General features: G+C 37.4%; 1 protein-coding gene across 39 annotated transcripts in view; it reads right to left on the bottom strand.

Annotated features, from left to right (window-relative positions):
* NPY5R (neuropeptide Y receptor Y5) overlaps positions 1-24,400 on the bottom strand; it is a 175,749-nt gene that overhangs the window by 100,679 nt on the left and 50,670 nt on the right. For 20 of the 39 annotated variants that reach the window (XR_011170180.1, XR_011170183.1, XR_011170199.1 and 17 more), the window contains one exon: positions 5,651-5,782. The gene's annotated coding sequence lies outside the window, so the exon portion shown is untranslated. Of the gene's footprint in view, positions 1-4,123; positions 4,216-5,650; positions 5,783-24,400 lie in introns of all 39 variants that reach the window. The other 19 variants (XR_011170189.1, XR_011170190.1, XR_011170192.1 and 16 more) reach the window with 3 other exon arrangements.

The following is a 24,400-nucleotide window of genomic DNA, read 5'->3' as shown; positions in this document are numbered from 1 at the left end:
TCCTTTTGTATATGTTCTCTATGTGATTTTTCTAGTGAAAGGCCTGTTTGCTTCACTTTTGTCTTCTGAATACTTAGTGTAGTACCAGTCTGGCATATCGCAGCTGCTTAGTAAATGCTTGGTGACTGATTTGCAATCCTAGGTATTCGAAGGAGTGACAAGAACAAGTCTCTTCACCTTCCAGCTCAAAGTCTAGAATTTTTTTTTTTTTTTTGTGGAGGAGAAATTGAGAGCCCTAGAGGGAAGGAGACTTGTTCCAGGTCACATAGCCCATTAGTGTAAGTGTTTAGACAAGAACTGAGGTGTTCTCACTCCTGGCCCAAGCTGCTTTCCACCAGACTATGTTGTCATAGGATCATAAGTATCTGCAAACATTGGGCTTTTCCATGGATTGTAAGGACGCACTTGCAGCCACTGAATTTGATCACATGCAATGGCACTCTTTAACAATGACGACCTTAACATGAAAATATGCAATCCATTACCAATTAGTCACACTTAAGCACACATTTTCCAAGTTTATGTTGACTTCATGATTAGAAAATAGCAGTTTGATCCACAACTGCCAATGTATGAAAAGTAGCAGATCACAGATGTTTTTCTTTATTTCCCCACCTTTTAGGAGATAATTGTGAACTCCATGGTTAGATAATACTAACAGCTTACAAGTAAATAGTACATTGCAGTTACAAAGCACTTTACCTTAGCTGATCCTCACAATAATCAAATGAGGTAGGTTCATAATGTAAAATTTAGAATTGGAGGAGATCTTATATATTTCCTTCTCATTTTACAAAAGAGGGAACTGAGACCTAGAGAGGTTAAATTAATTTCTCAGAGTTCAATGTTCTATCAATTATACTACATTCAAGTATTATTATTACCCTATTTTACAGGTGAGGAAAATGAGTCTCAGGTGAAGTGACTTACCTAACATGGCAAAGTTGACAGGTTGTAAAGACAGAATTCAAATCCAGTACTACAAATCTAGTACTCTTAAAAAATTGTCATAGCTTCAGGCTCCAAAGGCATTTGAACGCATAGACCCTTGTTTATAAAGGTTTTGGCTTTAACCCCTGAGCTACCAATTAAAGATATGCAACTTCAATTATTTTGCTTAGTCTCATCTCTAGATGAATGAGTCTGGGCACATACATCGTGGGTGTTCTTTTCTATTCTTTTCTCTTATGACCAGGATTATTATTTGCTGATTTCTGCTATGTGAGTTTCTCAAAAAATTTAAGACTTATACAGTCATTTTACACGTTTTTTTTTAAATGGGGAGTCTATAAAATGCCTATTACCAATTCAATTTTATTTTCAATATATATTGTCTGCCACTTTTCAAAAATGTGTATCTCTTCCAAGTAATCTTTAGAATGGTCACTTTCATTTTCTAAGCAATGTCCATGTCAGGAATAAAAGCTTATATAACTTCACATCTGTCCTTTCTGTTTTGGGAATCAAGGGAAGATGGATTGCATGGGGAACAAGGAGAAGATGACATAAAAATTAGGAAGAAAGAGTTCCAAACCTGATGAAATCTTAAGGAAAGGTTGGAGAGGATAAGAAAGGTCTGGGTCATGTCTTTGTGAAGACAGATTTGGCATATTTCAATAGGAATTAAAGGAGTCAAGAAGAAAAGGGCAGGAAAGGGGGTGTAGAAACAGTAGGAATATACAGATTGTAAAGTTTGGATATGAATGAGGAAGGGGATAAAGTAAATCAGGATATGATTTATTTACTATTTGATTTTAAAAGAATACAAAGACTTCTCATAATGTTCCCTCATAACTGTGCATGTCACTCCTATTGAACACTGCCCAATACTTCCACTGTACCCTCTGGAGCTTCCATTCTATTAGACCTGTGCCCTCCCTTGAGAAATTAATTGTCTCTGTACCTCTTTTCTCCTAATAGACTTTTAGAAACATCTGTGGCATTTTTATCTTTGCAAGCCCAGGAGCTAACACATAATAGGCACTTAATAAATGCTTGTTCAAGTGAATTGAATGAGAGGAAAGACAGTTTTAAGATGACAAGAGTGGACTAGGTAGAACTTTTTTGAGATGGAGAATATATAGAACTAATAAACACATTTACTTAGTGTGATTTTTAAAGAGCATCAAACTGTTAATTCCCATTGTAACTCTAGTGGGTAAGAGTCTTGGACTTGCATTCCACTTTGCTCAGGCAAGTTAATTCAGTTCTTTTAAAATATATATACATATATTTAAATGTAGCAAGAATAGTTTATGCAGGAAAAAAGTGGCTCTGGGACTAGAGCTAATAAGAGCTAAAAAGGGATTTGGGGGAAAGGGATGATGTGGAAGACAGACAAGCTGATATTTCAAGAAAGACCAGCCTTTTATCTGACATGGCAATTTCATGGTCATGTTTTCCATGTTCAACCCAACGGACTAGGAACTTATTACTATATCATCCTCATGGTACTTTCACTAGTGACCACATCAACTCTCAACTTTATATGATTTAATATTTTGATTATTTTTCTTCTTTGTGTGAATTCTCAAACATCTTACGAGGAAACAAGGTGCCTGGCACATAGTAGATGACTAATAAATGTTTATTGTTTGATTGAAAACACAGAACCTAGGCCTTTCCAGCTCTAAAATTAGTGGTACCATTACATAAAAAGTTGATGGATATTATACAAGAATGAAGGGGCCTCTGTATAATTTGAAGTCTTCTCTACAGATAGCTTCTTCCATATTGCTACATCATTGTATTACTACTTTCCCTATCCTAGATGACTAGCACTAGGCATAGTGTTTCAGGTTGGACTTTTCAGTGTTCTTACGACAAAACTCAACTAAATAAATGAACTGGTTGAGAAATGAGAAAAAAGAAGACTTTGTCAAATGAATGGAAGAACTAAAATCCATAAGTTTATTGAAGATAATCCTTTTTAGATTTTTAGCAAATCCTAGGATCTAGAACAATAAGGGTTTATTTGAAATTATTTCATTCAACCTCCAGATTTTGAAGATGAACAAATTTCAGCCCATAAAAATTAAGTGACTTCATAGGATTACAAATTTAGGGTGTAAAGGGACCTCAGGGGTCATTTAGCTAAATCACTTCAATCAAGAGTCCCAAAGAGGTTAGTTAAGTGACTGAACCAAGGCCCCAGAGGAAGTAGGACTGGGGCCTGAATCTCCAGGTCTCCTTCTACTGCATAGTGCTTTCTATAGTGTGGATGAACCTTAGTCATACTCAAGCTTTTGAGAAGAAACCTTTCACTGAATGGGATGAAAAAATAAGAATGCTTGCTACTGTACATAACAATTCACTTCTTAGAAACAGGGGAATATAGGCTATTGCATTAATGCAGATTGTTAAAATAATGTCATCAAACTGCAGGTACAAAATAAAGATTTGAAAGAAGGTACCACAGCTCTTGCCTATCCAATCAACCCTGTTGTGTTTATTTTGATACCCTGCAAATAAGTCTTTGATTGGATTAGTCACAATACCACCAGGGGGCACATTACATCTTGCAGAGAGTCCTCTTGCAGAGGCCAGTAACACACATCAAGTCAATAACAGTGTTGGAGCTATTTGAGTTGAAGTTGAGCTCAAATTGAATTTTTAATCTATGCAACTTTGCTGAGAGTGTTCTCTGCAGTCTCATTCACAATTTTCTCCATGTTTTTCATGGTCAGTGCTTGGATTGTTCATTTACAGACAAACATCATTGTGAATAATTTAATAAAAAGATCAGAAGCTGTGATTTGCCCTCCTCTAATTAATTCTTAAACTTTTAATAGAATGAAACAGAATTGAATTAACTCGCCTGAGCAAAGTGGAATGCAAGTCCAAGACTCTTACCTACTAGAGTTACAATGGGAATTTCCAGTTTGATGCTCTTTAAAAATCACACTAAGTAAATGTGTTTATTAGTTCTATATTGAGTTCCATATGCAGCCAACAATTATGCCACCCTGAATATGCACTTTTTAAAAAGACTGTGTTATAGAAATACAAAACATCTACCACATGCAATATCTGCCAAGCCTAATTATTAGGGGACTATATTCTATTTAGTGGTTTCAAATTCAGTGCTAAGTGAAAATCAACCCTCCTTTATGGACATACTTACTCCATGGAGGCAGAGTTATGTGGCTCATTTTTCAAACATACGAAAAATGTATATTTTAAGATGATGTTGAAATTTTCCTTTATTTCCAGAGTCTGAAGAAAAAAAAAGAGACTTCTCAATTTAGGGTGCAGCAGGAAGGGCTAAACAAAATTTTAGAAAGAATTTTCTGACCTTAAAGTTTACAAGACACTGAAATGCACTGTCAAGAAATGCATTGATCATAGATTTAGATCTTGAAAGGACTTTAGAATTTCTTTTCTTTTTCTTTTTTATTTTGGAGGTGGTAAGGCAAGACAATTGGGGTTAAGTGACTTGCCCAAGGTCACACAGTGTGTCAAGTGTCTGAGGCTGAATTTGAACTCAGGTCCTCCTGACTCCAGGGCCAGTGCTCTATTCACTGTGCCATCTAGCTGCCCCCGACTTTAGAATTTCTATAGTCCAACTTGGACATTGAAGACTCTGCTTCTTTAGTTTGAAGAATTCAAAAACAAATGTATTGCCTACTATATTTAGATGCCTGTGCTAGGTCTAGGAAGAGGAGCAGAGTGGAGGTAAGAAGAGGCAGGCAGTAGGAAGTAGTAGCTTAGATATAAGACTGGGTTCAAATGCCATTTCAAATACAGTATGGTCCTTGAAGATAGAATGGTTCTTGGTAAGATTAAAGAGGTCATGTCTGAGATAAAAGAATAGGGGCAGACCCTACTAGTGGCTGCTACTTTTGATCAAATGATTCATTTTATCAAAGCCTAACCTTGGTACAAGGCAACTGATCTCTGATCCAGTAGGCCCTTTTAATAATTTACATTTGGGACAATGTCTTTAAAAAATTTATTGTTGTCTTTTCTTTTTATACCACAATAACTTCCCTTAATCATTGCCCTTTCTTGTCATAAAGAAAAACACTTAAAAGTCAAATGACACAGTGACCATAGATGACCATATTTTTACCTTATTCTACACCCACAGTCTTCTGCCTTATCTGCCAAAAGGAAGAAGTGTGTTTCATGTTAAGTTCTATCTAAAAACTAGATTGTTTATTATACTTTATAAAATACCTTATGGAACTATATGGTCTTTTGCTTCAAAAGTATAGTGGAAAGAGATATGAATAAGGAACCATAAATGAGTGAAGCTCCAGCTGCCTTTTATAACCTTGTGACCTTATATAAGTCTCTTCACTTCATAAGCTCTCATTTTTTAATATGTAAAATGGATATAATAATACTAATGTTTTACAGTGGTATTATGAGGAAAGTGCTTTGCGAACTGCAACCTGTTGTATAAAATGAGTTATTATTATTATAGCCCTGATTACTTATTGATTGGGTTAGAGTTGATGCTTGGTTGATTTCTGTCTAAGCCAATTAGCTAGTAGCCTTAACCCCAAACCAGTTGTGGGTCAAATATGTGCCATTGGTTGTGAGCGTTGATCAATCAGTCTAAATCCAAAACCACTAGTAAAAATGCATGCCCTGCTAATCATAGCTCATGTGATTAATCTGTACACAAAAGCCAATATGTTCTTACCTCACCTCCTACTCAAGGCCAGTCCAGTTCTAACCCAGCTCTGGAGATGCAGGGCCTGATCCTAGCAGGTAGTGATGATGGGGTGTTGTCCAGGAAGTCCAACAGCACAGGCCACGTGTGGTTGACCCAAGCCTGAGGCACAGAATAAAAAATTCATAGACTTTGGAGTTTGAAGGGGCCTCAGTGGTCATCTAGTACATTCCATGAATAAAAATTAATTTTCCCTATGACAGGTAATGTTCATCAATAGTAGCCTCTATTTGAACACTCCTAGTGAGAGGAACCCTCCTGTCTCTCAAGACAGCCCCTTTCATTTATGTAGAGCTATGATGGAAATTCCTGCTTACATCAAGTCTAAAGTGGTTGTTTTTTGACTTCTTCTGTTTCTTGCTCTACCACCTGGGACCAAACAATCAAATCCCTTTTCCAACACCACTACCCTTCAAAAACTTGAGGATGGGGTGGAGCCAAGAAGGTGGCATAGAAGCAGGAAAACTCCATATGCCTCCTCCATAACCACCTGAAATACCTATAAAAAATGACTCTAAACAAACTTTAGGGCTACAGAACGCACAAAGTGACAGAGAGAAACAAACTTCCCACTGAAGATAGTCCGGCAGGCTGGCAGGAAGAGTCCTTCGCAGCAGGCTGGGAGAAGAGCCCAGCCCCCGGTGAGTCTACTGTTTTAGCCTCAGGGTGACCACAACCAGCCCAGCCTGAGGGACTTTGGGAAAGTGGATTACCAGCAGCTGTGGTGGTTTCCAGAAGTATCAACCCATAAATGCCAAAGACAAAATGAGAGGTCAGTGGACTTTGGGAACAGGGGGTCCAGGAGTATGGTCCAGCCTCTTCCCCCTGGAGGGAGAAGCAGCTGGCTGAGGCTCAGTGGCCACTGCTGGGTGGCTGTTTCAGAGCTCCTGGCCTGCAGATTGTAGGAGGACCAAGTAACCAGTCTGAGGGGTAATTGCTCTTGCTTTAACCTGCCTGGATCTAGATTGCAGTCTAGGATGGAGGTCCTGGGGCATGTGACCAGTGTGCCAGAGCCAGTGGAGATTTCTGAGAGGGCACCCAACTAATAGTTCTGGCAGCTGAGAAAATCCCAGCAATTTGAGACAAAGCTCTCCTCTCTGGAAGCAGAGTTCTACTGTGGTAAAAAAAAGCCCAAAAGTCAAGTAATTGAGTGGCAACATGAGCAAGCAAAGGAGCAAAGAAAGCACAGCAATTAGACTTTGGACTCCTTTTTTGGGGACAAAAAGGATCAAAGCATGGAAGAGGAGGAAGACAATGAAGTCAGAATTCCTGCATCAAAAGCTTCCAAGAAAAATATGAATTGGTTACAGGCCATAGAGGAGCTTAAGAAGGATTTCCTTAAGAAGGAAAATAGAGTCATCAACCTGACTGAAGACAATTTGTCAGATGGAAAAAGAATCTCAAAAGTTCACTGAAGAGAATAATTCCTTCAGAATTAGACTGGAGCAAATGGAAGCTAGTGACTTTATGAGAAATAAAGATACTATTAAACAGATCTAAACAAATGAAAAAATAGAAGGCAATGTGAAATATCTCATTGGAAAAACCACTGACCTAGAAAAGAGATCTAGGAGAGATAATTTGAAAATTATTGGACTTCCTGAAATCCATGATCAAAAAAAGAACCTAGAAATCATCCTTGAAGAAATCCTCAAGGAAAATTGCCCCGATGTTCTAGAACCAAAGGGCAAAATAGAGGTTGAAAGAATGCACTGATCACCTCTTGAAAAAGATCCCAAAAAGAAAACTCCTAGGAATATTATACCCAGGTTCCAGAGTTCCCAGATCAAGGAGAAAATATTACAAGCAGCCAGGAAGAATTGAATATTGCGGAAACACAATCAGGATAACACAGGACCTGGCAGCTTCTACACTGAGGGATCGAAGGGATCGGAATATGATATTCTGGAGGTCAAAGGAGCTGGGATTAAAACCAAGAATCACCTACCCAGCAAAACTGAACATCATGTTTCAGGGGAAAATATGGTCATTCAATGAAATAGAGAACTTTCAAGCATTCTTTATGAAAAAAAACCAGAGCTGCATAGAAAATTTGACCTTCAGATAAGAAGCTAGAGAAGCATGAGAAGGTAAACAGGGAAAAGAAATCATAAGGAACTTATCAAAGTTGAACTATTTACCCTCCTTTTTTTTTTTTGCTTTTTGGAGGGCAATTGGGGTTAAGTAACTTGCCCAAGGTCACAAGGCTAGCTATTGTTTGTTTGTTTTGTGTGTTAAGTGTCTGAGGCAGGATCCAAACTCAGGTTCTCCTGACTCCGGGGCCAGCACTCTACTCACTGTGCCACCTAGCTGCCCCTGCTATTTACACTACTACATGGAAAAACAATAATTTTAACTTATTAAACTTTTTTTAGTATGAGAATAGTTGAAGGGAATAGAAATGTGTGTGTGTGTGTATATGTATACATATATATGTCTATATAGGAGGGTATATGAGCATATGAATACATATGTGAATGTGTGTATATATGTGTACAAGTATACATAGAGGGTACAGGACCAATTGAATAGGAGGGGATGATGCTTAAAAGGTGAAATTAAGAGGTGAGAGAGGAATAATGAGAGGAGACAGGGAGAGAGAATGGGGTAAATTATCTCATATAAAAGAGGCAAGGGAAAACTGTTACAATGGAGGGGAAGAACAGGAAGGCAAAAGGGAATGATTCAACCTTATTCTCATTGTATTTGGTTTAGCGAGGGAATTACATACACACTAAATAGGGTATCTCACCCTACAGGAGAGTAGGTGGGAAGAGATGAGAGGGGTGATAATAGAAGGGAGGGCAGGTTGGGGGGGAGGGAAGTTGGAAGCACACACTTTTGAAAAGGGACAGGGTCAAAGTAGAGAATAGAACAAGTGGGGGGGGCAGGATGGTATGGAAGGAAATATAGTCAGTCTTTTACAATATATCCACTATGGGAATGTTTTGCGTAGCTACATATGTACAACCTATATGTATTTGTTTATCTTCCCAGTAAAGGTGGGTAATGAGGGAGGAAGGGAAAGAATCTAGAATTCAAAGTTTTAAAATCAAATGTTTAAAAATATATATTATTATTATTGTTTTTACATGCAATTGGGAAATAAGATATACTGGCACTGGGGTATAGAGATCCATCTTGCCCTACTGGAAAGTTATAGGGGGTATGGGGGAGGATATAGGAGAGAGCAGATTGGGGGAGGGGGTATACAGTGGGATCACTGTTTTGGGGTGGTGGGTAGGAGAAAGACGGGGAGAAAATTTGTAACTCAAAATCTTGTACAAATGAATGATGTAAACTTAAACATAAAATTGAATTAAAAAAAAAAAACCTGAGGATAGCAACCCTATTACCCTGAAGGTCTAAATATCTTCCCTGGTTCCTTTAGATAAGCCTCATATAGGTCTGGTTCATCCTGTTTGGTACCATCCTGATTGCTCCCTTCTGAAGGCTCATTAGCTTACTGATGTCATTCAGGATACTCTAGATTTGATCATACCAGGGCAGACTACATGATGACTATCATCTCTTTATTCTTGGAAGCCATGCTCATGTCCACATGAGAGGTCGCAATGTTGAATCAGCTATTAAGCAGTCAGTCCACTAAAGCTCCATATCTTTTTCAGACAAGTTACTATAATAATACTTCTCCTGTCATATACTTGAGACTGATTTGGAGAACCCACATGCTGGATTTTGTACTTATCCTAATGTAGATTTTCTCTGGGTTGATTTCCTCCAAAGTTCTAGCCTGTGGGTCTTTTGGAATCCTGACATCAGATTGAGGGTCATCTGAAAATTTCATAAGCATGTCATCTTTGCCTTTATCTGTGTCAATGACAGAGACTGAATGCTGGGCCTGTGATTTTGGTGGTCCCAGTGAAGTCCTGGGTGAAGAAACTCTCCCTCTGCAGGTCTGTACCTTCTCTGCTCTCTATAGACTTGCCCAAAGCACTAAAAGATTTAGTGACTTGCCAAATATTACACAGCCAGATCACACAGTGTGTCAGAGGCAAGTTTTGAACCCAAGTCTTCCCACTTTAAGGCCAACTCCCTATATCTTCCACTAATGTGGATCCTCTCACTGCCAACTATTAATTAGAATATTGAATAGTAAAGGGCTAAGCACAGACCCCTGGGACTCTTCACTGGAGCTCTGCTGACAACTTCTTGGGATCCCTAGCTTTAAAGCCAGAAGAGACATCTAGTCCAATTTCTTCATTTTACAGATAAGGAAAATGAGTTCCTGAAAGGCTAAATGAGTTGTCTGAAATCATACAAGTAGTAAGTAGTGACAGCCAGGATTCCACCCAGGTCCTTTAACGTCAAACTCAGTAGTCTAAGACTAAAAGTGACCTTAGATGGCCTCTAGTTCAATACCCTAATTTTACAAATGAGAAAACTTAAATGATTTGCCAAGATTACAAAAGTCATGGCAGAGGCAGTATTTGGACTCAAGTCATCTGACTCCAGAACAAGTGCTTCTTTGACTAGACATTGAATCATGAAAGAATGAGTCTAGTCATCCAACTAGTTTCAAATACATCTATTTCTACTATCTCCAATCCATGTCTCCACCTCTTCTAGAAAATGTATAGAGAGGTTCAATTAGGTGACTATATTATGAAAGAGAGAAATTATTAATAATAACTGTGATTGGGGGAGATCCAGAGTTCACCCTTTTTCTATAATCCTCATTTCGAAGTTCCAACCTTACAAGGAATCTTTGACTTAAGGTGAATTCCACTCAATCAAGCTTGTGAGGAAATAGATCCTTTTGTCAAGACTGGGGTGATCTGGGTATAGAGATAGTCTCTCTGTCCAAGAGTGACATGATGTCACTCTCAGTCCCTCATTGTAATTAATATTCATTCTCTCATTTATTGTTAAACAGAATTGACTGCTACTCTCAGGAACACCCCTCTTTCAAGAGTATATAAGCTGTGAGCCCACCACCATGATTGTCTTTGGTATTCGAGAGTGCTACTGGTCTTTTATTAAAATCTAGTACTGGGGCAGTTAGGTGGGGTAGTGAATGGAGCACTGGCCCTGGAGTCAGGAGGACCTGAGTTCAAATCCAGCTTCAGGCACTTAACACTTACTAGCCATGTGACCTTGGGAAAGTAACTTAACCCCAATTGCCCTGCCTTGCCCCCTCCAAAAAAAAAGCAAAAAAATTGCTAGTACTATTAATAAAATGACTACCCCAAAATTATTTCTCTTGAACTTTTTTAATTATTTAATTTTAATTATTTGATTATTTAATTTTTATTTTTAAATTATTTCTCTTGAACACTATAAGAGTCTAGTCTTTACAAACTTCTATACTGATTAATAAATTTATTTAATATTTTCTGATAAGATCCAATTCTATTTAAGTAATCATTTAGATGATACCATTTTACATGGCTTCCAAAGCAATGTTCTCCTCAGAAGAATGACCATGTGAAATCTGAAGGAAAAATCACTAGCATATGATCACCACCCAACCCTGGATAGTCACCCTATATTTGTTTTCCTAGAGGCTCTGATACACTGCAGGTTTGATCCTGACCTATCCAGGAATCTAGGCTAATCTTCAAGTGGACTCATAATACTTCTTAAGCCCACATATGGCTTTGATGGGGTACCTGGGGTCTAGATCAATTTGTGAAACTAACTTGTAAAACCAGTCTGTTCAGTTGTAACTGTAATTTGTCCTTTCCCATCCTTGAGCTCTGCCCCTTCTCCCTATCCCACACTCCACCTAAGCAACACCCTGTGACCCCTTTGTCCTTACTTAATCTCTTCATTTCTTCTGGGCCTGGCCCACACCCTCCTTTATCCTTGCCTTTTGTCTCCTTCAACCTGGCCCAAATCCTATCTAAACTATCTATTCACATGCTCCTCTTGGTCAGCTCTGATCTTTGTCTATGCACTGAGGCCCCTTCCATCTGGTCAGCCCTGATAATGGCAGCCCTACCCTTTAAAGGTAAAAGCATGTACCCCTCTCACTTGCAGGTCCCCTAAAGGACTCTTGCTCGCTTCTCATGGAAGCATAACAATAAACTTCTACAACTCTCACTCCAATTAAGCCTGAGACCTTGAATTCTTTCCGGACGGTATTGCAGGTTTTCTGGTCTTAGATAAGATCAGAATTCCTGCTGAACCTATTGGGATACCATCCCCCATCAGGTTCATGCAATGTAGTACATCATATAGCATGAGATTTGGATTCAAAAGGGATAAGTCATGACCTCTCTCTAGGAATATTTCCTCAGTTGTAAAATGAGGATGTCAGACTGATTTTTTTCTAAGATCCCCTCCCACTCAAAAAATTCTCTGATTCTTTCATTCTTTGCTCTTCATGCAATCTTCTCTTTACTATTATGTGAAAATTTGTGGAATCACATAAGTCTGAACTCTGCTCCACAGAGTGGAGAATCACTCCATACAAGTACTGCAGACTGTTCTTTCACTGTCTCCTCATTACACTCCAAATTTACCAATGGATTCTTGTTTATCCAAGTGAATAAAAAGTACAAAATGAGTTCCCTAAATGTTAAAGTAACTTCCTACTTTATGAAAAAATATCCATTATAACAGTCCAAGCAAATTAGCTACAGATTTCAGGGAAGTGGAATAGGTACCAGCTGTAATTCTGGACTCTGACCACTGGGAATGCAGAACTAATTTCTTTATGTAGTAAATGATCAGGAAGCTCTGCCCCTTTTTGCACTAATTGCAGGAATTTAGAGTAGTTTTTCAAGTTAAACTTTGAATGTAGGTTGATTGCTCCCACCCATCCCCCACACCCCAAATCTTTACACTGTGACAGATAACTTTACAAATTCAGACTTTCATTAGTTCCCAAGTACCTAGAGGAAATAACATTCATTAAATCTTTTTATTTCTTTTAAAATAATGTTAATCTCCTGTTACAAGTCTATATCCAGGAAAAGAATAATTAAAACAATAATCTTTTTATTTTTAATAAGAATAGGAAAGTTTTTAGTATTCATTCAGGAGTTGAAATCCAAATGTCTCAAGCATTTGCTCTCAAGGAATTCACAGAATGCTGATGGGAGTTGTTATTTGAGTTTGCTGGATGATTGAAATCTTGGGATAAGGTGAAAATGGAATCAAACCGAAAGTCAGGAAGGTGTGAGGGGGTAGTGGCAAGTCTGATATCCTATCCTGGCTTTGTCACTTACTCTGTGACCAGGGGAAAGTCACTTGGGGACTGAGTTATGCCATCTGGAAGGGCTTGAACTAGAAGATCCCTAGAGTTTCTTTTAGCTTTAAATCAATAATCACAATAATGAAACCAAATCAACATTATCTGGGTGGCTAGGTGGGGCAGTGAATAGAGCACTGGCCCTGGAGTCTGGAGGACCTGAGTTCAAATTTAATGATGATGATGATAGCATTTATATAGTGCTTTAAGATTTGTAAATTTTTGTATTTGTAATTTGTAAATTTACAAATTCACCAAAAAAAATACAAAAATTTATAAAAAAGATTTACAAATATTCTCTCATTTAAAGCTCACAGCAACCCCATGAGGTAAGTGTCATTACTGCCTCCATTTTACAGATAAGGAAACTGAAATAGAGGTTAAATGACTTGTCCAATGACACACAGATAGTAAGCGTCTGAGAGCAGATATGAACTCATGATTTCTGTCTTCTGGTCCAGTAATCTATTCACTGGGTGACCTAGCTCATGAATCTAAGTAAGTTACAAGGATGAAGAACATGTTTTTTCATGGATGTTAAAGTCAACTCACAATGATGGCATGGAGCAAGACAGAGAGAAAAACTTTTTTGAGGGCTGTTCAATCAAATTGTTAAAAATTATGGAGAAAGGAGAGAGCCCCACCTGTAGCTGTGATGAAGCTGGCTCAGAAGAAGGTGATAACAATCAGAGAGCTAAGAACTACCAAAGAGAAAAGGCTGCTAAGGAGACAAAATGTATTCAACTAGTCCAGTTAATCCCTGCTTAATGAAATATTATCTTAATACCTTTTGACAATATGTGCCTAAGAAATTGTGAATGAAAAATGGAAAACAACTCACCAGTTTTCTGTATTCAGAAGATTAGTGCATGATAAAAAATAAATCTCTTCAAAAATTAAGGTATATTACTAAAACTCAATAAACACTAACAAATAAAGTATTAACTATAATAAAGCAAAGGCCAATTTCTTTCTGTACAATTTTTTTTTTAAGATACAACCTTGGTGGTTAACTTTTATCAACTTTATGACAAAATACAATCTTAGTTCAGCTATTTCCTTAGGATTAAAGCAATCACAAGGTATTAGAAATACAGCTGTTTGTAGAAGAGTCATGTAAAAAGTTAGAAAGAAACCCTTTTATTTGATGGGGCCCATTCTATTTCTTACCTAAAGAGAAGTGAATCATTTAACAAGTATTAAGTGTTTACCATAAGCTAAACCCTTCCCTAGGCACTGGGAATACCAAGGCAAAAAATCCAAACTATCACTGCCCTCAAGGGCAGTGCCCTACATTCTTTTGAGGTCAGGGGATAATATATGTATATAGATAAGCAAATGTAATGTATACAAAATCAATACAAATCATTATTGGGGAATTGTACTAAAAACTGGGGAAAATCAGTAAAGATCTCCTTCTGAAGTGCTCAAACTAAAAGTAAAAAAAAAGCTATGGACTAAGGAGCAAAAGTGAGGAAGGAAAGTGTTTCCTGTCATGGCTAATCTGTGCAAAGGTATGAAGGTGGGAGCAAGTAGGTCAGTTTGGATGGAAGGGGAGGGTGTCAGGGGGAAGTGATGAGTATTTAGCTTGGGAAGAGAGCTTGGAGTCAGATTTTCAAGGACATGCCAAATAGAGGAAGTTTACATTCTATCCAAGAGACTATAGAGAGCCACAGAGCTTCTTGAGTGGAGATATAACAATCTGATCTGTGCTTTAGAAATACTAATTTTAATGCTATATGGTAAATGGAATGGGAAGGGAATTGCTGGATACAACAAAATCAATTAGGAAACTCTTGAAAAAGTCTAAGCAAGAAGTAATGAGGACTTGAACTGAGGTGACTGTGGAGTTGTGAAAAGGATTTGAAAACAAGAGATACTGTGAATGTAGAATCTACAAAACTTAGCAATTGATTGGATATGGGAAGGAGGAGGAGGAACTCCAAGCTCACAGTACAGAGGTTGAAAACGAGCGACTAGAAAAAATGGAGGTTGGGGTGGCTAGGTGGCACAGGGAACAGAGTACTGACCCTGGAGTCAGGAGGACCTGAGTTCAAATCCAGCCTCAGACACTTAACACTTACTAGCTGTGTGACTTTGGGCAAGTCACTTAATCCCAATGGCCCTGCCTTCCCCTCTCCAAAAAAAAAGGCAAAAAAAAAAGAAAAAGAAAAATGGAGGTATCCTTAACACAAATAAGACAAGGTAGGAGGTAGAAAAGCTTTGGGGAAAAGAAAATTAGTTGTTTTGGACATGTTGAGTTAGAACAGTCTATGGGATATCCAAATGGAGATGTCCACATGGCAGTTGATGATATGTAGCTATGTAGAGAGGGCAAGACATCAAGATATCTTACCGTGTTTCCCCAATAATAAGACACTGTCTTATTATTTTTTTGGAAAGAAAAACACCAGAGGGCTTATTTTCAGGGGAGGGCTTATGTTGTCCTGCCTCAGCTCTCCTCCGCGGCACTGCTCTCAATGGCGCCAGCAAGCAAATCACTGGGGAAGAACAGGATGACACGCTCACTGCTGCAGCTCTGATTGGATGCAGCTTGGAGCGCGGCATGCATTTCACCCGGGGGGGGGGGGGCGGTGCATACAGAGGGTACCGTAATGTAGCATGTAGCGCAGGGGATCACCTTCACTACAGTAGCAATCTCAATAGGGCTTATTTTCGGGGGAGGGCTTATTTTAGAGGAATCTTACACAGTAAGGGGAGGGCTTATTTTCAGGATAGGTCTTATTCTCGGGGAAACACGGTAGTAGTGTGAAGATAGTTTGGTGAAGGAGAAAGTATGCCAATTAGGAAGTCTAATTCTATTGCTGAGTCTTCTGCAAAATCAATCTATCACTTGAAGAAAATAAGTTCCCCTCTGTGAGCCTCAGTTTGCTTGCTCATCTATAGGATGAAAAGTTTAAAGTGGATCATCTCCAAGGAGATAAAAGCTCAAAAACTATTACTCAATAGTTTTTCAATCCAATATTTTTATGAATATTTTCATTTTTATTATTATGAATATTTTTTAATCCATTCCAACACAAGCCATTAAGTGCTTACCACATATAAGGCTACTATGTAATGTAGGTGTTGGGGATACAAAGACAAAATGAAAAGCACTGCCTGTCCTCATGGAGTTTCATTTATATATAAAGTATTTTGAAAAGTGTAATATACCAAATTATATGGGTAGAAAAGGGCACTGAGAAAAAGTGGTTCTGCATTTTTGTCAAGCATATACTCTAGATTCCTCTCTCTCTCTCTCTCTCTCTCTCTCTCTCTCTCTCTCAACTTATATAATTGTACCTGCTCCAGCACAAAATGCTTGTTTCCTCAGCTACATTTCAGGTGTTAGTTGATAAGAGTTCTTAGTTAAAAAGAAAATATCTATATATTTCTATATTTAGAAGTTTAAAATCTGACCATACTCAGTACAATGACTAGGACTCACTTCATAACTTTCCATTTGAGATTATATTGTCTCTGAATTGGTAAATTGTCAATTGATTTGCTTAAAAAAAAACTTTATTGGTAACCAATTTTTGCATTTTGACCAGATTGTCTATGCATTTGATTTATGAGCATAGAATCTAGTAAGCCTCTTGAAAGGAAGGTCTTCCTCACTATTATATATACATCCCCAGCACCTGGTACATAGTAGCACTTAATAAATACTTGTTAAATAATTAGTTTAAAAGTTTGTTAATTAGTTTAATTTGTCATTGAAATGACTGAAAACTGAGGCAATTAATTTTTGGTCTTATTTCAAAGTATCTATATATTTTAAATTAACGATGATCTTGTAAATTGGGCAGATTATATAACAAGAGTGAGGGATGGAAAAGGATCGATAGTTATTCCCTTCATGTCAAGAAAACTTGAAGGTTATCAGAGTAGGAAGCTATGGGCAGGCCTGGATAGATTTGAGGCTGTATTATTACATCAGTGAGCTACAAATTCACTGTAGTACTTACTGGAGATCACCCTAAGTAAATTATTGTTGTGTACATTTGGGATTTAAAATTTCTATTTAAACTTAAGAAAATAAATCCATTAGAATGATTAAACATCATATTTGACTTCTCAAATGACCTTAACTTACCCTTCTTTCTCTTAATTTCAAACAGGGATTGGGGCAGATAACATAGTAAAATCATAAGTTTTCTTGTTAAACTTTTTAAAAAATAAAACCAAACATACTTTATAATTATTTTCATTTTGAAAAAATCAACATATTAAAACAGCTATAAATAAGAAGTGTCAGTCACTACCTTTGTTCCACAGAATATTAAAACTAGAAGATACCTTGAAGGACATCTAATCCATATTATATATGATGAAACTGAAGCCTAGTGAGGGAAAGTGACTGAAATCCAACTCTCCTAACTATACTACAACAACCATCCATGTTCCCTTCAGTATTCTTTTGCATTCATCCCAACTTCGGTGTATCCACCTCTTCTTTTATATCACTGTGGTTAGAATATACATAATTCTATTGGGTCTGTTTTTTTCACGTCTTGCTAAATTCTCTGTATGCCCCACATTGATCAATATCACTTGTATTACAGTATTCCATTATTTAATATACTTGTTTATTCAGTCATTTTCAAAGTTTGACAATTATGTTGATCAACTGATTCCCTATCTGGCGTTCTTCCTTGCACTTGATATGGTTAGGAGGAGTAAGGGTGTTTTGTCTCAAAGAAAAGTATTAAACTCATCTATAGTTTTTTTTATTTTTATTTTTATTTTTTTTGCTTTTTGGAGGGGGGAAGGTAGGGCAGTTGGGGTTAAGTGACTTGTCCAAGGTTCATCTATAGCTTTTGCCTAAGAAGTCATAAGGACTCTCTTTTGTAAGTCATACACAGAAGAAAATAACACTGCCACCTTTCATTTAACAGATATCTGAAATTCACGTTGAGCTCCCTGGATTAAACTCACTATATAAATGCTAAGCACCACTATTATGTATTATGACACTGTTGTCTAGGGTCTACTCCTTCTCATCATGTATGAGATTGTGTATATATTTGCATGACTTTCTTTCATAAACTACACTCTCCAGACATTAATTTGACAAATAACATGATTAAGCCATCAGTTTCAGTGTGGTTCAGTAAGTTTTAAACTTCTTAATGGAAATATTTTCATATGCATTCAGCCTTGGAAATTTTCCTTTTTTTTTTCTCCTTATAAGGAATTTTGTTACTGACTGATCTACAGGTAAACACATACATTTTCAAGAAAAATTTACTATCAATTACATATGTAAAAGAGGCTTTTCCCAAATAACTCAGTGTCCACATACAATTAACACTAGAGTGAAAATTATTTTAGAAAGTTTACACAGAAGACATTGTAGTGACTTCAAGAATAGAATAAAGTGTCATCAAGAGGCTGGTGTAATGTTAACATTATCCTACTACCAGCTGTGTACTCAAGGAGCAAACTTTGTAATGAAAAAACTTGTAAATGACTATATGCATAGAAGGGTTCTACAGAGTAGCAGAAAATAATATGAAAGAGAAAGTTATTAGAAAATTGAGGGATCCTGCAGAAAGTGGGAAGTGAGCTGAGCCTTGAAGGAAGTCAAACAAAGAGATGGAAGAGCATTTTAGATAGAGATGAGAGTCGGTACAAAGGCATGAAAATGTAGTGTTGTGTTTGAGGAGGAATTGCAAGTATATCAGTTATCTAGAATGCAAGAGGTGATCAAGACCTGGACTAGGATTGTACTTGTAGGAGTAGAGAGAACAAAATGTATATGAGAGAAAATGTGAAAGTGAAAATGACATGATTTAGAAATAGATTGGGTGTGTGGAATGAAAGGTAATAGGAATTTGGAAAGTGCAGAATAGGATTTTAGGGGAAAAGATAGCAAGTTCTGTTTTATGTTGAGTTTGAGATGTCTACAGAACATCCAGTTCAAGATGTCCAAGAAGCAGTTAAAAAAGTGTGACTATAACTCAGAGAGATGAGGGCTTGATATATAGATGTGGAAATCGTCTGCATAGAGATGACAATTGAGCCCACATGGTCTGATATTATCAAGTGAGATAGAATAGGGCAAAAAAAAAAAATGAAGGGGACCCAGGACAGAACCTTGGGGGACATCCATGGTTAGATAGCATGCCATGGATATACAATCAGCAAAGGATACTGAGAAGAAGTCAAACAGAGAGGAAGAAAACCAGAATAGAATAGTATCACAAAAACTGACAGAATAGGAATGATACAGGAAGAAGGGATCAACAGGGTCAGAGGTTACAAAGAGGTCAAGGATAGGATTGAGAAAAGGACATTAGATTTAGCAAGTAAGAGATAATTGGTGATGTAGAGGTCAGTTTCAGTTAAATGATGAGATCAGAAGTCAAATTGTAAAGAGTTTAGAAGATAGTGAGATAAGAGGATAAACAATAAAAGCATAAAGAAATATGAAAAGATACATATGAAATGCAGCAGTGATACATGTATGTAGAATGCATAATAGGCATACTGTGAAAGAAAACACAGTCAAGAAAGAAAACAAGAAAAATGAAGAAGGTAAAAAAAGCATCCTTCAATCTATATTCAGACCCCATTAGTTCTTTCTCTAGGGATGTTTAGTATTTTTCATCATAAGTCCTTCAGAGTTGCCTTGGATTATTGTATTGCTGAGAATAGCTAAGTTATTCACAGCTGATGATCTTATAATATTGCTGTTACTTTGCACACAGTACATTTCATTTTGTATCAGCCCATGTAAGTCTTCCCAGGTTTTTCTGAGAGCATCCTGCTCATCATCACCTATAATACAATTGTATTTCATCATAATCACATACCACAACTTGTTAAGTTATTCCCCAATTGATGGATATCCTCTCAACTTCTGATCCTTTACCTCCAGAAAAGAGCTGCTATGAATATTTTTGTACATATAGGTCCTTTTCCTTTTATCTCTTTTGAGACTTAGTAGATGCATTGCTAGGTCAAAGGGCATGCGTGTTTTGTAGCCTTTTGGGCATAGTTCCAAATTGCTCTACATAATGGCTGAATTAGTTCACAATTCCACCAACAATGCATTAATATCTCATTTTTCCCACATCCCCTCCAACATTTGTCATTTACCTTTTCTGTCCTATTAGCTAATCTAATAAGTATGAGGTAGTACCTCAGAATTGTTTTAATTTGCATTTTCTAATCAACAGTGAGAGTATTTTTTCATATAGCTTTGATTACTTCATCTGAAAACTGATCATATCTTTTGATCATTTATTAACTGAGGAATGGCTCTTATTTTTATAAATTTGACTCAGTTCTCCATATGCTTGAGAAGTGAGGTCTTTATCAGAGAAACTTGCTTCAAAATTTTTTTAAAGTTATTATTGCTAACTGGATTTCCCTCCATTTTATCCCTTCCCCCCACTTATTCTATTCTCTCTCTTAACCCTGTCCCTCCTCAAAAGTGTATTGCTTCTGACTGTCCCCTCCCCCAATCTGCCCTCTCCTCTATCAACCCCCTCTTTTCTTATCCCCTTCCCCTCCTAATTTCCTGTAGGGTAAGATAGATTTCTATACCCAATTGAGTGTGTATGTTATTCCCTCTCTGCTCTACTTCTGATGAGAGTAAAGTTCACTCACTCCCCCTTACCATCCCCCTCTTTTCCTCTACTGTAAAAGCTTTTTCTTGCCTCTTTCATGGCAGATAATTTGTCCTGTCCTACCTTTCCCTTTCTCTTTCTCCCAATATATTCCTTTCTCACCCTTTAATTTTATTTTTAAAATATCACCCCTTTATATTCAATTCACACCTGTGACCTCTTGTCTATATATTCTCCTTCTAATTACCCCAATAATGAGAAAAGTCTTATGAATTACAAATATCATCTTCCCATGTAGGAATGCAAACAGTTTAAACTTATTAAGTCGCTTATGATTTTCCTTTACTGTTTACCTTTTTATCCTTCTTTTGAGTCTTGTATTTGAAAGTCAAATTTTCTTTTAAGCTCTGGTCTTTTCATCAACAATGCTTAAAATTCTTCTATTTCATTAAATATCCATTTTCCTCCTGAAAGATTATACTCAGTTTTGCTGGGTAAATGATTCTTGGTTGTAATCCTAGTTCCTGTGGCTTCTGGAATATCCTATTTTAAGCCTTCTGATCCTATAATGTAGAAGGTGCTAAATCTTGTGTTATCCTGACTGTGGTTCCATCGTACTTGAATTGTTTCTTTCTGGCTGCTTGCAATATTTTCTCCTTGACCTGGGAATTCTGGAATTTCACTGTAATATTCTTGGTAGTTTTAATTTTTGGATCTCTTTCAGGAATTGGTGGATTTTTTCAATTTGTGTTTTATCCTCTGGTTCTAGAATACCAGGGCAGTTTTCCTTGATAATTTCTTATAAGATGATGACTAGGGATCTTTTTTTATCATGGCTTTCAGACAGTCCAATAATTTTAAAATTATCTCTCCTGGATCTATTTCCCAGGTCAGTTGTTTTATCAATGAGGTGTTTCACATTGTCTTCTATTTTTTTCATTCTTTTGGTTTTGTTTTATTATTTCTTGATTCGTCATAAAGTCACTAGCTTCCATTTGCACCATTCTAATTTTGAAGGAATTAATTTCTTCCGTGAGCTTTTGAACCTCCTTTTCTATTTGGACAATTCTGCTTTTTAAGGCACTCTTGTCCTCATTGGTTTTTTGGACCTCTTTTACCATTTGGCCTAGTCTGTTTTTTAAGGTGTTATTTTCTTAATTATATTTTTGTGTCTCCTTTACCAAGTTGCTAACTCTTTTTTCATGATTTTCTTGCATCATTCTCATTTCTCTTCCCAATTTTTCCTCTACCTCTCTTACTTGATTTTCAAAATCCTTTTTGAGCTCTTCCATGACCTGAGACCAATTCCTATTTTCCTTGAAGGCTTTGGATGTTGGAGCTTTGATTTTGTTATCTTCTTCTGGGTGTGTTTTGATCTTCCTTGTCATCTTTCAGCAGGCAGAGATTTTTTTTTCCATTGTTCATTTCCCTAGTCTATTAGTTGACTTTTAGTTAAAGTAGGGCTCTGCTTTCAGGGTAGAGGGTGCACTGTACCATGCTTTAGGAGTTTGGTACAGCTGTTTTCAGAGATACTTCTAGAGACCTGTAAGTTTTCAGTTCTTCCAAGGTCATTTGATCTGAGGAGAGGTGTTTATTACTCTTCTGCTCTTTACTGTGAACAACCACAACTACTCTTTTCTGAAGAGGGTCATAGCAGGAGCTCTGCTATGCTAGTGCTCATCCTCACCCTGGAACTACACCCCAGGACTGGAACCCAGATCCAAGTAAGGGTAAAGCAACAGAATCTTTGCCTCAGTGCTAGCAAAAAGACCCCTGTAATCTCCTTCTGACCAGATGAATGACCCCCTTACTATGTGGCTGACAGCTCTGGAAGCGGCTGCTGTGCTGCTGAGTCAGTGTCTCTCAAGGTCTGCTCCTGGTTTGCTGGGGCCAGGACTGTGTTGGTACAACCTGTGTGGACTATGCTCCACTGTCACCCAGGTGCAAGGTACCTTTCCTGCCAACTTTCTAAGTTGTCTCTGGTGTCTGTGGGCTGAGAAGTCTGGAAACCACCATGGTTGTCACTGATTCAGTCACCTTAGGCCTGCTCCAAGTTTCCTGGGCCCAGACTGTGCTGGTGTGGCTTGCTCTGGACTGAGCTCCTCTCTCACCCTCATGTAACAGACCTTTTCTGCCAACCTTCCAAGTTGTCTTGGGATGGAAATTTGTTTCCCTTTGTCTTTTTGTGAGTTCTGCTGCTCTAGAATTTGTTTAGAGTCATTTTTAAAGGTATCTGGAGAGGTTTGGGAGAGAGCTCAGGTGATAGCTCATTACTCATTAATCTACCATCTTGGCTACACCTCACCCTGTTTTTAACTACAGCTTGAAAATTAAGTCATAAGGTCAGCTATTTCTTCACATTTGACATTCAAGGAGCCTGATAATTATAGGGTGTAGTGTTAACTCATAAAGAAAAAAATGCTTTTTGGGAGAGGACTATGAGTTTGAAGTCTACTATCCTCTCTCCCCTAAAAAAAATCCTTAAAGAATAATAAAAATTTAGAGTTGGAAGAGAATTTTAGTGTTTTATTTAATTCAACTCCTTCATTTTACTAAGGGAGAAATTGAGATTCCAAAGAAGAGAAGTTACTTGTCTAAGGTTTCAAAGGAGAGTTAATCAACTCTTACTGAAATGAGGTGATCATTGAGACAGTCAAATGGAACCAAAATCTCAGATTCACTGATTATTAGAACTGGAAGAACCAACTATCTTGTCCAACTTCCCTATTTTATAGAGGAAACAGAGTCCCAGAGTTAGTGGCAAAGCAGGAACTAGAAGTCAAGTTCTCTGATTCCCAGTATAGTACTCTTTCAGTCCATGGTCTAGTGTTGCATGGTGCATTGCCACTGTCAATTGCTTACATTGAAAGAACTTGTTCCTTCCCTGGAGCTCAAGTCCCCACTCTACTGAGTCAGAGCTACTGCCTACTAAGAGCCATGTCCCTCTTAACTGTCACCCTCATCCTGTCACCAGACTGTCTCCTTACTTCTTCTTTAAAGGAATACAAATGCTGTAGCACCTTTTGAAATTTCCTGATACTTATCACTAGTTTCTGCTCTAAAGGATCAATACCAAAACTTTCAAAATAAACAGTATTTGTCAAAGAACAAATAAAAAAACAACCCAAAAGACATTGTTTTGCTCCTTCTGCAGAGTTGGATCAACAGTGTTTTCTTGCTTCAAAAATAATTTAACCAAAATTTTTTTTAATCTCAAAGAGAAAGCTATTATAATTTCAAAGCTTTAAAATAACCTTGTATATATTCTTTTAAACATTGTGAAACTCACATTCATCCCATCTCATAATGAACTATTTATTTTTAACAACCTGAAAACAGTAGGTGGTATGGGCTCTTCAACCATCCCTTGATTATTTCCTGGGGTACAGTAGAATATAATAAGTGATATGGTTCTTCTAGCTTCTTCTTAAAAGCAGATAAATTGTAGATGAAATATTGGATTTAATTCAATATTGTCTTTCAATAGGAATCATTCTAGACTACTGGCTAAGATGGTAGCCTGAATGAGAAGAAGACAACCCAGGTCCAACATATCTACTTCAGCAAAAACTTAAAATTTATACCAGACTGAAATGATCAAGAGATTCAATGAGAAACAACATTGACTTCTTCCACCCCCAAACTACACATACACACAAAAGGCCATCCAAGAGATCATGAACAATAGGAAAGTGGGTTGCCAGCAAAGCCAGGACCCAGGTAGGGGACCAACCTGATATACTCCATGAGTGACCAGAGATAGTGCAGAAAAATTTCTAGCCTGCCAAGATCTGTGTTCAGAGGCAGCAAAATTAGAGGTCTCCCCCAGGAAAACCCAAAGGAAGTCAGAAAGAACAAAAGTGGTAAAAATAGATAGATAGATAGATAGATAGATAGATAGATAGATAGATAGATAGA

This window comes from Petaurus breviceps, unplaced genomic scaffold (genome assembly GCF_028583685.1).
Source record: "Petaurus breviceps papuanus isolate PSGF00001 unplaced genomic scaffold, PetGlider_PUasm1.0 126, whole genome shotgun sequence".
In the NCBI taxonomy this organism is placed as follows: domain Eukaryota; kingdom Metazoa; phylum Chordata; class Mammalia; order Diprotodontia; family Petauridae; genus Petaurus; species Petaurus breviceps.
The sequence above is the reverse complement of the archived record's forward strand: the minus strand, read 5'-3'. Positions and strand labels throughout refer to the sequence as shown.